Source organism: Anabrus simplex, chromosome 1 (genome assembly GCF_040414725.1).
Source record: "Anabrus simplex isolate iqAnaSimp1 chromosome 1, ASM4041472v1, whole genome shotgun sequence".
Taxonomy (NCBI): Eukaryota; Metazoa; Arthropoda; class Insecta; order Orthoptera; family Tettigoniidae; genus Anabrus; species Anabrus simplex.
In genome coordinates this window covers 204,387,988-204,406,270 of record NC_090265.1, presented here as the reverse complement: position 1 = coordinate 204,406,270, position 18,283 = coordinate 204,387,988, and positions in this window count along the sequence as shown.

Here is an 18,283-nt window from a genome sequence, read left to right as displayed (position 1 = left end):
AATGTTGAAGTAACTTTTTGTTGAATGTAAACTAGGATATGGAACTGTAGAAATATAAGATACGTTTACAAATCCTAAATTTGTATTTTGTTGAGTCATATTTGCAAGATAGGATATTTCAACTATCCTTAACGAGCTGTCCGTGTGAGGCAAGTTCTTGGAAGGCACATGGGCAGAAGAGAAGAGGGAGGAGTGTGGTCTCCATGGCGTGAGTGTGTGAAATCCAATCCCAGTTTACACGAACGTATCGTCTGTTACTCTAGATTGGTTTGGCAAGGGCGCGGAAAGTGAAGGAAATTGCTACTTAACGCAAAGAAGGAAAAGAGATGGGGGAGGTGAGGGGGCTAGGTCGAGAAACTTGAGGGTGGGAGTGTGAAAACACACACAACATGAGGAGGTGAACGAGATGATACGAACAGGAGAAAGAAAAACTTTGACAATTGAAAGGTTTCCGTTCCTCTTGGCTCTTTCATTCTGATTCATACCACATGGAGTTGTTTGAAGTTCTCAAGCATCGTACAAGAATCACGCAGACGAAGTAGTGATCCTATCAGCTGATGACAGACCGCACGTTACGCTTGACTTCTCATCCAGAAACCATTGGTAGTCTAATGCCACAGAAACGGACCATCACAAGGTAATAACCAACTAACATGATTCGTTTGTCTCCTGTCATCTGTTGCAGTATATCAGTAAATATAACATCTGATTTCGAGCGCACGGATACGTTCTATGACACGATCGGGTAAACGAACTTATTAATTCCATCCCAGAAAATGTCGAACCTTGGCGCTCTAATTAAGTGTATCCTTTCTTTGACATCTCAGTCAGATAGTAGCCTCACATTATTTCACATTCAAAGACAATTGAACCAAATTAACTCTGATGCCGTCTCCCTAGACAGGATATTTTATCAACAACAACATAGCCCCATGAGAAGAACACTTGCTATATGAATCCCGGTTTGGGCCGTAGTTTGACATGACGACTGCTGCCCAGTCAGATGTCCTGCAGATTTTGAATTTACACGAGGATAGTGTGATTACATCTTCAACCATATTGCTTGACTTTGTGGCAGGGTCTGTTGCCTGTCATATCGGACAGCTTCCAATTTGGTTTCACGAAACCGTTTCAGCCTTCAGTTCAGAATTAAAGCCGGGCACTGAACCCAATGACCTCTTGATAAGAGACACACACTATTCCTACATCAAGGGTTTTGTCCATGGCCCAAGATATAATATGTAGTTACCCATATGAATCAACAACACCAAGCATTTGAAAATGCTTATGTCGTTTGAGAATATCTCATTTTGTACGATTATTTTTACAGTAGCGATTTTTACTCTTCCACAAAGGTATTTATATAACATGCAACAAGTTGGAGAGCCTTGGCTGTTACTAAACGCCGCAATGCAACTCTCTAGCATTTGCCTTGAGTCACATTCTATCAAATTGTTTACATTGTCATAATTTGACTTTATAGTTTTTTTAAAAAAGGTCTAGTGCTAACAGAGTATTATAGAACACAATTTTTCACAACTCATTAATCAATGAATATCCAGCTCATTGTCTGAATTGCCAGTGTAGTGACCTTTAGTTTAGAGGCACCGGGTTCAATTCCATGTCGGGTCGTGAAATTTAATATTTAAAAGTTAATTCCCTTGTCTCTTTGCAGTGTTTTTATATTCTCCTTAACATCCCTGCGACACATATACAACACACAACTCTATCCTCCACCAGAGCAATACGCAGTTACCCATATCACGGGTTAAGAAACAATATCACGTATCTGACAATGTTCTTCCTATTCATTATTTCTCTTAAGAGTGGTTACGCCGCCTAACAACATCAGTCCATTAGAACTATTTTCATTGTGTGCGTTTTCTTATGCAGGTGTGTAAAGAAGAATGAACCTTACCCTACCGTACTGTATGAATGTAAGTTTGCATGAGGTATTAACGCAATCCTACAGCACAATAAAATTTTCATTTTCCTTTACAAATTCGCGTAGGAAAATTAACATAATGAAAATTGTTCTGATAGACTGCGTATCCATATTCGGCTGGGAGGCGTGACCTGTCTTCAGGAAAATGACGGATAGGAAGAGCATTGTCAGATACGTGGTATTATTTCTTAACCCGAAATATGCGACAGATGCCACCCACCCTCGTCGGAGTTTCTGTCTTATAAGGGCTTTTCAGGCTTTTAATAGAAACGCGAAATTACATTACCGAAGAATGATTTACAGGTTGTGAATAGTCACATAAAACATTAATAACAGCAGACTTTATTTGTTTAAGAGGCACTTAGTTCCATGACAGTAAAGAAACCTCTTCTGTCACCGGTATATGTACTTTTATACCGTGTTTCGTGATTTTGTTGTGAATTTTATGAAACATATCTTTCTTGTACAAGTTATAAGGAGAAGAAATTAATACGATAGGTCTGACCTTCATACATTCAGGATACTGTATTTCAAAATTGTTCTGAATTTTACGTCTTATTGTAAATAGTTGTCATATTCTTATCAGTAGCTTGAAATTAAAATACAAACGTTCTCCCTAGTTTGAAAATATGTAATCAATTTATTTGTACACCTTATTTATGCTCAATTAAACAGACCTTTTATTTGTTTATCGTAACAAGATTTTAATCATTCACTTTTGATACGATGAATATTTTATGTTTCTTTGGTTTGGTCATAACACAATCGTTGAATGCCGAATAAAATTTATGTTAACTTAAGTAAACAGTTCCTTGGCGTTTGTCAACTGAGGCTTCGAGAATATTTCTGTGTAGCAGGTGCACTTGTACTGCACGACACATTGTAAGCTTCACCACCAATACAAGGTCTAGCAGCGAATCTTTTGCTTCCAACCGATTTTTTCAGATAAGCGAAACGTTTAACTAATTTATCATTTTACCCCTCAAATTGAGTTTGAAAAGGCACAAACTGCTATAACTAATTCCGTTGTCATACGAAGTTTGATGGTAAAAAATTTCACATGGTGTTATGTACATTGTAAAACGCGATACCCAATACTTTATTAGCTGTGCTGTGTACAGAAAACCAACTATGTCGAGTTTTTTACTTTACATAATATATAGTGTTCAAATACCATTTTGTTTAATAGAGTTTTGTGTCTATCTCACTCGTTATAACTACACGTAAGAGCTGATTAATTGAAAACCCATGATTTATATTTATTGTAGTAAAAATATCGCTCAATTCATTTAGCTGTAGTATAGTATAGGATTTTAATTAAAACAAACACTATATTTTGAGAACGTGTGAATATGGAATTCACATTGATTGATTTTTTACCATTAGGGCTAATAAGCAATGTAGTTTAGTACACTCTGTTTCAAATGGAAATTGAATGGCACCAAGCCATATGGGGTGAGTGAGTTTTTATTTGTGGAATTAAAAGTAGCTAGATGGCGATGAACGAGAGCATGGATAAGGGGATGGGAGGCGAAGAGTGATGAGATTTTTTTATAGCCTGAGCTTTCAACAAGGAAATGTAATATACAGATATGTTCAGAGCAGATAGATCTATTATAGACACGATCATTTCAAACAGCGTTCACTGTTTATACTCACTGCAAGTAAGGCTCGAATAAAACCAGTGTAGATCAACTCCGTGCAGGTGTGCACATACTGGCCCGCAATGCTCCGTTTGTGCGAAGCTCGTCAGCACTTTCCCAAAAACCACTCAAGTGTAGCGGGTGTGTATTATGATGAACTGCAAGAGGTTCAACTATTTCGTTCTGAATTTAGAATGAAAAGCAAAAGACAGCGTGAACAAGTGTAGCTTTTACACAGTTTTAATGATGAGAACTTCAGATTTTTCGTCACCTTACACACACATCCCTATAGGTTTCTGTTTAATCATTTTTGTGCACCAATAATTGTTAGAATTAGTCGTTATTTCGCTTCCGTGTGGATTGCAATTACTTCCTGGAGAATGCAACACAATGTCTGTTAAACTGTTAGGTTATGGACTTCATGCACTGTCTAATAAGAGATTCTTAGTTGTCTTCCAAATATGTCCCTGACATAATTAATGCGAATAAAGGGTCACTGGATGCAATGTTCCCTTGCAACACTCATTAATTTTATTACCTAAAATACCATACACAGACATTGCCACTTGATCCGATGAATCATTTGGTCAAAATTTCAGGGGGTTGGTACCATATCTCAATGGTATTTGGTCGTCCTTTCTTAAAGGCATACATTCGGGTATGAAAGTAAGGCATACTCTACCGTAGCCAAAACAGAAAACCCTGCCTTCAGATCATCTGATATTTCTTTCTCACAATGAAATTCGTCAACGTATGTGCTATAGGTTTGCGAATTTTTTTTTTTTTTGGAGGAACACAGATCTGTAGCTCGGATTTACATAAGTAACCACCTCTCAATTTATCGTGCAATGAGAGGTGCTGGAGTTGCTCGGACATAACCTATCTTCCTGTCATTTTATGTATTCTATGTGAGGAAATAGTCTTAACTGTACTCTTACTATAAGAATAATAATAAGAAGAATTCGTTAATTAATTTTCAACACTAGTAAGTCTACGAAATGCGTTGCCTAAGCTGTACTTGTGGTGTAGCTGAAAACTTCATTTAAAAGATGATTGGTTCGAACCTCATAGCTGGTAGCCCTGGGGATGTTCAGACGAGCTTTCTCATTTTGCAGCTGTACCTAGCTGTACCTTAATTAAGGCCACTCGTTTCTCATTCCACCAACGTTAAGCCGCTTTCAAAATGAAAGCCGTGCTTCTCTCGGACACTAGTTCTCAGATATGAAGAGAAGGACATCCTGACGAATATCTTAGCGACTGTACAGAGATTCGATGTCACAACCTTGAGCACAGGAGACAAATACGTGACGAACTGCATTACATAGTCGACCATGCAGAGCATGATATATCTCACTCGCCTACCGATATGATGACAATTTACTTAAGGTTACTGCATTATAATAATTTAAAATAGATCACTGATTCTCCACGAAACTCTGGGTTTATATGAACTTTCCCTAAAATACGATGGGGATATTCCTAAGGATCTCTTACGTGTGAGATTATAAATGTAATTGAATTGTAAATCAATCCGGTTTGTTTAAGAAACTGTAAAATATTGGTGAAGAAAAAAACCTTCCGTGCGTACTCTAATCCTGTTAAATGGAAAGGTTCCTTAAAAAAGAGTACGACTACTTTGCATCGCTTAGTTTTTGTTCGTGTACTGGTCTGCTCTGCCATCATATATCTCCTGTACTCTACAAATTAAAGTGTAGCACAAGCCACCCCCACCCAGCCTTGCTCCAGCCTCGTCCGTTCAGCACATACTCTGCATTGTAAATTGTGTAGGTAACAAATGTAATAGTGTTACGTCTCCTGCATTGCGCAAGCACCAGACGCATCTCAGGCTGGTTTGCTCAACTCTGCAAACACCGCAAAATGATTAGTACAAGTACTTGAATGCATGAAATTCATTATGACGCTGTTATGCGAGCAGTAAATTTTAATAAAAGTCCATAAGAAATGTCGTAGCCCTCGTATAACGTGATAGTCCATCTCAGATACAAGTAGGAGTGGAAAAAGGACAATTATTTCAACAATTTAATATCACAACTAAAGCAAATTACTATTTATACCACTGAGGTCAATGAATAAGTAAAATAAACCATATCTTCTACCTATTAAGTTAGTTACATCGCTGGGAGTGACTACCAGGAGCAACAGGAAATGAAAAGTCCTTATTAGGTGTAGGGACCGGAACATTATTCTTCCAGCAAATAAGTTAGTGGATTAGCGATTAAATCGCAAACGTTTTTTAAAAACTGAGATGCATTTTTACACACATTTCAACAGATTTTTTAAAATCTCACAATATTGTTCGGTTAAATTAATATTTATCTGGACGTTGAGTGGGTGTTGAAGGTGAAATTCACCATTCCATATTCAGAGCTGTGGGCGCGCTGCTCAAGCATTTTCAAACCTTATTTTTACATTAGGAATATAGAATAACTTCACAGATAGATCATACATATAACCAGTACCGATGCCTGACACAAAGTAGTTTCTTTACAAGAAGTATCTTTAAAAAATTGCATCCCGACTTTGAAATAATTCTTCACAACCCAAATTCTTCAATTAGAATTTCTCATTCTGATGTACAGCATGTAAAAGTTATTCGTTAGTTATATCAGAGACAAATATAAGAATGACCGACTGATATCTGTTCTCTGTAACAGGTTGAAAGATGGTATTTTTGATATGGTGTTTGGATAACACAAATATTATCCCATATCTTAGACCGATTAGAATATGTAAATAAGTAATTCAAATAAATTTAGAGAAATTTGCCTTCATTAAATGTATCGTGTGAATGGAAAGAATCAAACCAATATAATAATTGGGGAAGTAAGCGTTTGAAAATCTCCCTGGATTTCTAGACGGAGTCCTTTCACCGGGTATTATTATTATTATTATTATTATTATTATTATTATTATTATTATTATTATTATTATTATTATTATTATTAATCTTGGAACTGAATGCCAAGTAGAGTTGTTCCAAGAGTTCAGGAGCATTGTCACCATTCTCTTAGGAAAGCGACCACTGTTCGAACCCAGTGCTATTTTTAAAATTAAGAACCATTTCCCAATGGTTTGGATTTCACATAAAGCACAGTGTTTATGCAAATACCGACCACGTGTCACCACGATATATCTCTCTCGTCATTAGTAACTTATGCAGGCCTAAATCATAGATAGATGCCTGAGCCTCTAGATTATTATTATTATTATTATTATTATTATTATTATTATTATTATTATTATTATTATTATTATTATTATTATTATTATTATTGCCTAGTCACATTCGTGACCGTTTCTGTCTTATTCCCATTGTCCGTTCTTTTTTTGTTTTTATAAGTTATTTTCGGTCACTCAGAGTTGTTATTAGTAAGAATATTCCCGTGCTGTTGGAGTTCTACCTTCAGTCCCCAATGAATGTCTTCAATGGGAAATGTTATACGGTAACTTTCCCGACCAGTCACAGTTCGAATAAAACATGGGCCTGTAGATTAGCACCGTGTTTATCAAATATTCCCCAACATCGCTGCTGCCGTTGTTGTGTGTTGAGAGATGAAAGTATGATTGGCTGTGTGTTTATTTTACAGAGCTCCGGTTCATATACTAGCAGACCGACAATACGGTGGTACAATCCATCCATGTTTAGATACAAAACACACAATGCAATTTGTACCTCTCTCCGTTTATCTCATTGTTTGGAAAACCTCTTTTTTATCTCGAGGGGGTGGGATTTGTAAAAGGGACCAGGGAGGTGTTGGTTGTGAAAACAAATCAGATTGATACATGATTGGGATCCCAGCTCGTCCATCTCCCCCTTCCTCTCCACCCCCTTGCCAGGCATTCCCTTCATCTCTCATTTTCCAAAACATAGACAACAACAACTCTGCGTATCTGATTAACCCAACAAGCGTTATTATGTATGGTCTCTGGACAATACACGATAAAACTGGGAGTACAAAAATATTTTATTTTATTTTATTTTGCACCTAGGTCTAGAAAATATTAAAACGCACACATTCATGAAATAGGGCTGCATGTTACAAGAGTATAACATTCATGCCAGTTGAAAATTGGGAAATCCATTTTTTCCGCGAAGTTTTATCCAAAGGCTCACATTTTCAGTATTTATTTACTGTTATGTACTAACTGATACGACTATGGGAGGATCAGTAAAACTACAGAAATCGATATAAGATAAGCATTAGATTTACATTTTCATTGACTGAAAACAGTTCATACTCAAGAGTCTCATCCAAAATATTTATTCCCAAATTAGCCTTTATCTCTTCAGTACGAATAGGTACAAACTTCTATTGTCTCTACTTCCATGTCTACTGGCCTCCAACTCATACAAAAATAATAACATCCCGAGTTTACGCATAAGTTGACCTGGAAGAAGAATTTGCTAGTTACACTAAACAACAATAAGAAGTGAATAGTGATAATTTCTGAGCTCCTTTCTAGCGGAAAAAAACCATTAATATAGTTAATTTGACATCTGTAAGAAGAGGATTATGAAGAATGCATTTGGTATATTAAATTGTGTGTGATTTGTGATTCCTCTTCTTAACGGTTTTACGGTAGGACTGAAACACATAAGTGAGCAATTCTACTTGAATACTCTTCATAATACTGATGGGCATAATTCTCACTTTTTCACACTATTAAGGAAATACCGCAAGATCTCTGGTAACCCTTACTGAAAATATCTACAGTTGCATAAGCAGATTAAATTTAGGACTCTCAGAAAGCAAACATATGTGGATTATGTCTAGATATTACTCTAATTCTTGAAGAGTAACATATCTCTGGAATCTTACCGTTAATACAAGTATCTATAACATTTAACAATGCACTCCGGGAATACATCTATTTTTATTTCATTGTTGGTCATCTTCATGCGAATCTTGTTCTTTTCACCTCATTCTGGATACCATTCGTCTTTCAGTTCAATCCATAGGACTGATCCATTCCTCAGTTCAGAGTCATTATGTTTCCACCCTTAACAATACTCATCCGCCAGCCCTAGATGCATATATAAAACTTCCTGGAATAGAAAAACTTCCATTGTGAATGACATAAATATTAAGATAGCGCAACAGTGAAAACACGTGTATACTGCTTGTCACCCTAAAACTCTTACATCAATTACAGACATTTTTAAAGAGAAAAATTGCTTACTGCTTTTGTTCTCTTTTATCCTCGATTATCTTGTGGTAGATTTTCCACGTTAGATTAATAACAAGGAGGAGTAGCTTCCATAACGGAACAAGCCTAAGTGAGATTTATGTACATTCTAAATACGACTATTTTTAATCATTATAGTTACATTAACGCATTTGATGCCATACATGTTATTTAAAAGTTGTTGTTCATAATCGATGGCATCGAGGTATCAAGAACCAATCTACTTAATAATCACAATAATAATAATAATAATAATAATAATAATAATAATAATAATAATAATAATAATAATAATAATAATAATGAAAATCCATAGCCTGTTTCCAGTCATTTTACCGGGTCAGGAGTGGAATAAATGAAGCCCCCAACTAGCGCCAAGGATGGGAATTGTGCCGGCTGACGAAGCCTGTCGCACTCCTCTGGGGCAATGATTAATGAATGACAGATGATATGAAATGATAATGGAGAGTGTTGCTGGAATGAAATATGACAGGGAAAACCGGAGTACCTGGAGAAAAACCTGTCCTGCCTCCGCTTTGTCCAGCACAAATCTCACATGGAGTGACCGGGATTTGAACCACGGGAGCCAGCGGTGAGAGGCCGCCTAAGCCACGGAGACTCTCTAATAATAATAATAATAATAATAATAATAATAATAATAATAATAATAATAATAATAATAATAATAATAATAATAATAATAATAATAATAATAATAATAATAATAATTCAGGTACCCCGTCAGTTACATCCAAATACACAGATGTTTATTTTGATAAAAGTATGCTATCATAGAAGATTCACAAAAGGCAGTTCTAACATTTTATTTGATGATGCTCTCTTTTGTTTATCATTTACATGATTATTCCCGCAATTTAACTCATCAAATTGCTTAACTTCATTTTAAAATAGAAATTGACGAGTTTCAAGAAGAAATTATAGAAACACTTGTATTATCTGGACATTAGATTTCCCATGAGATTTGATTTAGTCGCCAATGTTTACGTAGGACCGTAAATCTAGAATTTAGGTGATCAGTGGATTCCTTAGCTATGTAAATCTTTTAAATGGAGCACTCCACCGTTTATATATGGTCTCATAATTATTAATTATTTCCCTTTAGCTAATGTGGAAGCACATCAGAGCCGATAAATAATTCGCTAGCATCATTATAATTCTTTTGTCACTGTCCGTTTTTGTCCATTAAGCAGTTAAAAATATGGCAGCGTAATTCGCGGTTATGTGGCCATTTTCCATCATTTTAATTTTCAACGAAGCTGGTAGATTGCGCTATTTTACTCAGTCCTGCATACCTTGTTCATCTGCGGTAGTCAGTGTAATGATACGAGTGAATGTAAGTTTATCAGATATCACCGAAATGCAACTTAACAATTCTTCATTGCTTGGTAGAAGTAGCCTATATATTAACAAAGCTAATGTAACGAGTATCTCTGTGGAACACTGTTGTCTTTTTCCTACGGACTCAGCGAGGGATCCCACCTCTACCGCCTCAAGGGCAGTGCCCTGGAGCTTCAGACTCTGGGTCGGAGGATACACTGGGGAGGATGACCAGTACCTCGCCCAGGCGGCATCACCTGTTATGCTGAACAGGGGCCTTGTGGGAGGATGGGAATATTGGAAGGGACGTGCTAGGTTTAATCACAAGTACGTGGGTTAGATTCCCCGTCAGGAAGTCGGAAAATTTAAGAAATGAGATTTCCACATCCGGAGGTGCACAATGTCCTGAGGTTCCCTCAGCCTAAACTGAGTGCGAGGTTAATTCCTAGAGGCAAAGGGGGCCGGGCTTAAAGCTAACCACTGTACCCCGTGCGCCGAGCTTTTGGATAGTGGAAGCCCTTACATTTCCCTCTCCAAAGGTCTTCATTCGTCTTCATTTTGTGGAGTAAAAACGGCAGAACGAAGTAATCAATCTCTTCTGGGAACCATATACCCAAATGATGTTTCGTAGCATTTTATTCACGTAATTCTAGAAACCGTCGCGTTACTTCCCAGCTAAAAGGTATCTCTTTTATTTGCTTAGGTGCTCTTCCGTAGTTCAGTTTCTGAAACTCTTGAAGAATAATTATCCTTGAGTAGGATGATCTGAACCTTTCCTGGATTATTTTACTAAGTTATTATTAATATTACTTCACAATGATCTGAAGACCTCCGAAAATCCAAGGATAGTTACGCCAGTGTGAGCGGCAATTGACATCTTTGCCACCAAGTATATCCGAGATAAACAGTAGCTACTGCTTATCGATTGTATCTCCACTAGATGAATATTTGTGTATGCTGCAGAACGAAGAATTCCCGAAATCAGAATGAAGTAATAATATCTGCACTGAAGAAGGAATATGTGCCAAATCATTTGGCACAAAATAGGAATCAGTGTACTTGGGAGTGGGATGACGGGAGTGGGATGATATTTTCAGTACACATCGGCCTGCGGCTAAGAAATTATTATTATTATTATTATTATTATTATTATTATTATTATTATTATTATTATTATTATTATTATTATTATTATTATTATTCACGGATGAAACCGGTACAATTTCTGGACTGATTCAGCAGAAATATGGAGTCAACTGACATTCATTAATAATGTAAGATAATTACAAAGGTACAGTAGATATTTGCGCACATACATTTGGCCTAGATCATAATTCACTTTTCTTATATTATATCTAAGTATCGAATTTTCATGAGGAGAAGACGTCTGATGAAGAGGACGACTCGTACAAAGGAACTTCCTCACAATATGGCACGTATTCAGGAGAAAAGATTTTTGGAGATCAGTGTGTGGCTGGATAGCAAATGCGCAAAAAGGTATAAGAAAATATGCAAAAAATCAATTTTGCATTGCCGCAAAAGGTTATTTTTCAAAAGCGCTAAATTAAATCCCTAATTACATACTGCGTAAGTTTGGCAACTCCGCTTTTATGCTACCCCATCCTGCAAACATAACTTTTGCTGCTTGTAGATGGCGCTAGATCGAAGATAATGTGTTGACTCCATGTACACAGTCGAAAGTTACTGTTTTACGTATGTGGTGGGAACTAAGTCTAAATAGTGACATCGAAGTGCATTTATCTTCCCCATGTCAATTTAAGCGTTTAAAGAATGTAATTCATGAAAAATATTACAAATTGTGAAATGGATTGTGTTATTAAGGACAATTTCGTATACAGAACGCAGTGTAAAATGAGGACGGGTGACATTTCGTGGAGGTGCACGGAGAAGAATTGTGTCGGAACATTCCAGGCTAATGCGGAAATGAGTGTAGTAGTGTATTTAAGAGACACCCATGAACATGAAAACAAGAGTGCTACGGTTATTGAAACACATGAGGAATAATGATAAAAGAAAAGCGTGTGAAGAACTATCTACACAAGCTGCTAAAATAATGCGGGCAAAATTATCTAGGTCAGCTAGCTATGAAATACAGAAAAATGAGACAGCTGATTTTCGTTTATCATTGTACAGAGCTCGAAGAAATCAGATGCCCACTCATTCTCGTACTGCAAAGGAGGCATTAGCGCAGTTAAACAGTTTAGATCTTTTAACAAATCGAGACGAAAGGTCCTGCTTCGTAGATCTGGAAAATAATACAGTATAGTATTTTTCACTTGTGAACAAAATCTGCAAATTCTGTGTAGTGAAATGCGTACTGTATTAGCGGATAGAACTTTTACGTTTCACTAAAATACTTTCATCAGCGTTACACGTTACTTACTTATCGTCGCTGCCGGGACAAAACCTCCCATGTGAAGTAATTTAGCTTAGAATTTTGGCCGCTAAGGTTCTGTCATCTAAGGTGCAATATTGCATGAATGTTGTCAAGGCATTCTCGCTCTTCATAATGTATGTAATGCGGGTCAGTATATCTCCAAAAAAATTATCCCATAGGAGATTGTGTCCCGGCATCGACGATGTGCTACCTTGGGTTTTTGTTTAATGTTATGAAAATCTGTAACAGCGTACGAATGCATGTGCAACCGTATTCGTAGATTGTGCACTAAAAGATTTAGCCCTGAAACATTAATCTTAGATTTTGGAGTTGCAGTTTATGTGGCGACGAAGAAATTGTTTCCAAGAGTTAACATTAAAGGTTTTAGTTTCCGCATTGGTCAGGCATGATATCGCTTTTTTTTTCTTTTTTTGCTATTGGCTTTATGTCGCACCGACACAGATAGGTCTTATGGCAATGATGGGACAGGGAAAGGCTAGGACTAGAAAGGAAGCGGCCGTGGCCTTAAGGTGCAGCCCCAGAATTTACCTGGTGTGAAAATATGAAACCACGGAAAGCCATTTTCAGGGCTGCCGACAGTGGGGTTCGAACCAACTATCTCCCGAATACTGGATACTGGCCGCAATTAAGCGACTGCAGCTCTCGAGCTCGGTAAGGCATGGCATCGAATGATAGCCGGACTTGGACTTCGTTCCAAGTACCGGTATACCAATCCTCAATCAGAAGTCGGAACGTTTCTAAAATACATGTTTGGCTTAAGATTTCTACCTCCAAGCATAGTCGGGGATGCGTTCGTAGGGTTTCATAGTATTGCTCCCAATCAGAATCAGTTATGTACTTGAAAACTATATAAGTGAAGATGCAAAATTTCCCCTAATTTATGGGGTAGTCTACCAACAGATGAAATCATAACTGCAAATGGTGCGAATTGTTTCGTAGACATTTAAAAGAACAATTTTACAAACCCCATCCATCAATCCACGCGTTTACGGAAGCTTTAACATAATTGTAAAGAGAAACTTATCTGTGCTTTATCACCGTGCATTATAAAAGAGAAATAACGGGAAAATGTAACTGAATTGTGGGACAAATATCATCATCATTAGTCGTTTTGCTCATTGCTGAGCGTCATGAACTCATAACTCTTTTATTTCTGCGTTGCAGCCTTGAAGAGGTACCTCCATTCAGAGCGGTTTTCAGCTTTCCTTAGCATGATCTGTAGAGGTAGGCCAATGATCTTCTTCACCTGGTCTAACCATCTACTTGCTGTTATTCACCGAGGTCTACTGCCTTCAACTTTTCCTTGCAAAGTGGTATTTTCCAAACTCCCTCCTTCTCGTCTGAAAATGTGGCCGAGGTAACACTCACTCACACGGGAAGATAGACGATTCTGGATGATCAGTTCCTTCAGAATGGAAACATTGGTACTCCTTTCCGTCCAGGGTACATGCAGTTTTCTACGCCAACACCACATCTCAAAGGCATCGATTCGACTTTGGTATCGAGCATTCACGGTCCGGGTCTCACCTACATATATAAAGACTGAGAACACTAGTGATTTTACCAATCGCGTCTTCGTAGCTTTTGATATTGTCCGGTTCTGCCAGATCTTAGCGAGTTTAACCATTGCAGCAAGACCTAGAAAAATACGGCTTTTGATCTCTATAAACGTGCTGAATTACTGTTATTGGAGTGCGTAAAAATAATTGCACATCGGTTCCAGCAATCCACTCTACGACAAGTGTTTCACCAGGGCCAGCATTGCCCTGCGCTATTAACTTTAATGGTAAGCTGTTGTACACTTTATATTTGCGGTAGTCATTTCTAATAATTTGCGGTAAAGATATGTGTACTTTTGCGGTTATGAAAATGGGTAGTTTTGTGGTAAAGCTAGGCTGTTTTGCGGAAATGCAATCCGTCGCTATGTAAGTGTATCTGATTGAGTACTCCTATGGCTAATGAACTGTTCAGATCTGCGAATGTCACCAGGACATGATGAAATTATCAGACGGCTAGTTTGAAGTGTCCACATACATTGCATGTATAGTGGCAATTCCCTGCACTTTGACATTTTTGTTGCTGTTGTTTTACCGAGCAAGTTGGCCGCGCGGTTAGGGTCACATACCTGTGAGGTTGAATTCGGGGATGGTGGGTTCTTATCCCTTGTAGACGGCTCTCTCTGTTTTCATATTTTCACACTAGGGCTGTACTTTAACTATGGCCACGGCCATTACCTTTCAATTCCTAGCCATTTCCCATCCTTGCGTCGCAGAAAGCCTTCTATGTGTTAGTGCGACTTTAAGCCAATTAAAAAGAAATGCTCTTGTCTTTTGGTTACCAGTTTTTGGGCTGGCGATTTCAATGCGAAATGCAGTCTTCCTGTATCTATTTTTTTGCTAGGGGCTTTACGGCTCACTGACACAGATAGGTCTTACGGCAACGATGGAATAGGAAATACCTAGGAGATGGAAGGAAGCGGCCGTGGCCTTAATTGAGGTACAGCCCCAATATTTGCCTGGTGTGAAAATGGGAAAACACGGAAAACCATCTTCAGGGCTGCCGACAGTGAGATTCGAACCCACTATCTCCCGGATGCAAGCTCACAGCCGCGCGCCCCTAACCGCACGGCCAACTCGCCCGGTCTTCCTGTATCTATCAACAAAGATCGGCAGGTAGTCTATCATCATATACGGCTACTTAACTTATAACATATCTGTCTCAATGGCGTATGAAGCATGAGTTTTCAAGCAATGCTTCTGGTGTGTATTTCCGACAGCTAGAGGATGATGGAGAAACATAATGGAGGACAAGGTTCTGGTGCAAGAAGCTTCCTATTTGGTCGGATCGATGTTTGTAGTCTGAATTCACTAGATGTGTGCAACCTAGTATAACGTACTACATCCATTCTATTTATCCGTAGCAGCGGCGATAATAACCTGTTGCAATGGTTAAATCCTTTTAGGTAAGTACCTGGTGATTATTATTATTATGTCCGACTCGTTGGCTGAATGGTCATCGTGCTGGCCTTCGGTTCAGAGGGTCCCGGGTTTGATTCCCGGCCGGGTCGGGGATTTTAACCTTAATTGGTTAATTCCAATGGTTCGGGGGCTGGGTGTGTGTGGCGTATTCAGCATTAGAACTCATCCTAGGTAGGGCCCTCATTTTCACAGACATGCAGGTCGCCTAATATGCCGTCTACGAGAAAAAGACCCGCACCAGGTCTCTCCGGAGGCCATACGACATTATTATTATTATTATTATTATTATTATTATTATTATTATTATTATTATTATTATTATTATTATTATTGAAAAATGGTGCTCATTATTGTTAGAATGAGCATATGATAGAGGAATCACATGAAGCTATAATTCTGTGGTGTCTGCATAATCTTGCTTGACGGTGTTGAAAGTAATATATTTTTGCTGTAATACAGAATCGTGTAAGAGAGAGACCCAGAGGTATGAATATATTTGCAATCCCTCCTCCCTCTTCCCGCTCTCCGTTTCCTTTCCTAGTTACTGAACACGTTTTCCACGTTCAGTGAATGTATTTTTAATCCCCCAAATGTGTTAAATTACCAGGCCGACATGAGCAGTGCAGAATGCATAATGGCCGGGCGAAGCTCGCTTCTAATAAAGAATGATGGGGAATACGGACGGAGACGCGTCCGCTGCCTGGATCTATCGCTCCATTGTAATTCACACATACAAGTACGCATGCATTAATTACATACTAAGGCTGTGACGGCTTTGTCTCGCCAACATTTCACTCGCACTGTTGGAAAGAAAAGTTAAACCTTACACACACTTGTCACATGACGGGTTTGCTTCCAAAACACTTCATTAACTGAACTGAATGTGATCTAATTTCGCGTCAAGGGGCTTCAATTATTTTACCACCAAGCGTATGGTTTAGGTTCGATGAGGTTTTCTTTTTCGTTTCTGTCAGTGTCATTCACATTTCGTTAAATAATTATTTAATTTAAAGTTGTTAGTATAGGACATTTCAAGTTCAAATATAATAATAATAATAATAATAATAATAATAATAATAATAATAATAATAATAATAATAATAACTCGATAAATAAACTGCTCAATGAATAGTACACATATTTCTAAAAAGTACTATTTTTCTGCAGTCAGTGGGCCAATTCTTGGTAATTTGGGATTTTGGCTGCGAAATTTAAGGCCACTCGCTTTTCCATATGATTTCTCAGATAAAATTTCCGCTCCATGATCCTTCGAGATCCGAACTATGGTCGTCTAGTTAGAAACCATAAGCAAAGCGACTTTGGTAATATCAATAGTAACATAATTAATCAATAATAATCTACGTTAGAAAAAAGTTTGTTTGTTTGTTTGTTTGTTTGTTCCTTTGTTTGGTTGTTTGTTTGTTTCTTTGTTTGTTTGTTTGGTTGTTTGTTTGTATGTTCGTGTGTTCGTTATACATATCTACACGCTTCCACTGATCAGGACCAAAATTTGAATTAAAGCTCATGAGGCACTCGAACGGGGTCGTAAATATAGTTATATTGTCATATATTTAATAAAATAAAATTGGTCAATATATGTGATATCCGGATCGAAGTTTTTATGTGTCGACGCCATTTTTAATACCAAAGCTCATAAGGAATAGCCTGGACACACGAAATGTACGGAAGTTACAATTCTTTCCCCATGGCAAAACAGCCCGTGAAGGTCTTTGGCCTACCAAGTTATCGTGGCTCAGCCCGAAGGCCTGCAGATTACGAGGTGACGTGTGGTCATCATGACGAATCCTCTCAGCCGTTATTCTTGGATTTCTAGACCAGGGTCGCCATCTTACCGTCAGATAGCTCTTCATTTCTAATCTCGTAGGTGGAGTGGACTCGACACACGAAAAGCATCAAACTTAGAATTGCAAGGAATATGGTCAAATCGCATAGAGAGGTACAGAACTAAGCTTTCTGTTAGTACTCTTGCATTTTGCTCTATGATACAATCTAGCGATTTACTCCGTGAAAAAACAACCTCAGTACCATTCATGTGTCGGTTGGGTCGTAAAGGTAGATACATCGTCAAGGATTTCATAAAAATTGTCATTATATCCTAAGCAATATGTGTTGATGCCATTTTTTATGCCAAAACGCTTGATGGATAGACTGGACGAACGAATAGCATGGAACTTAAAATAGCAACTTAGAAATTTCACGAGCCCACGTCAGACTGCAAATGTGAATGGTGTGTGAAACCTTGTAATAGATATCACTCCCTAGTGTATACGAAGTGTAAGATCTCGATAAATCAACTATGCGGTGAATAGTATCAATTACACATTACAGGACAGTTATATTATATCTAGGTCTAATATTATAATGACAAACAGCTGCCCTAAAGGTTATTATTATTGAAATAGCAAGGTATATCTATGATACAATCTAGCGATTTATTATCCGGAAAATTAACCACAATTCCATAAATGATTGCTTACAGGTAGAGGATTTTGCTCTGTGATACAACATAGCAATTTATTGCCTGGAGGAAGAACTGAGTGATTGCTTTCAGACGTATTTTCTTGGCTCTGTTTATTCCAACCTATACGGAGTTCGTATTAGTCATACGTTGGTTTATTGTACCTACTTTTTAAATAATTTGTTTTATTACATATCGACACAGTAAGGTGTCATGGCAATGATGGGATAGGAAAGGCCTAGGAATAGGAAGCAACCGTGTCCTTAATTAAGG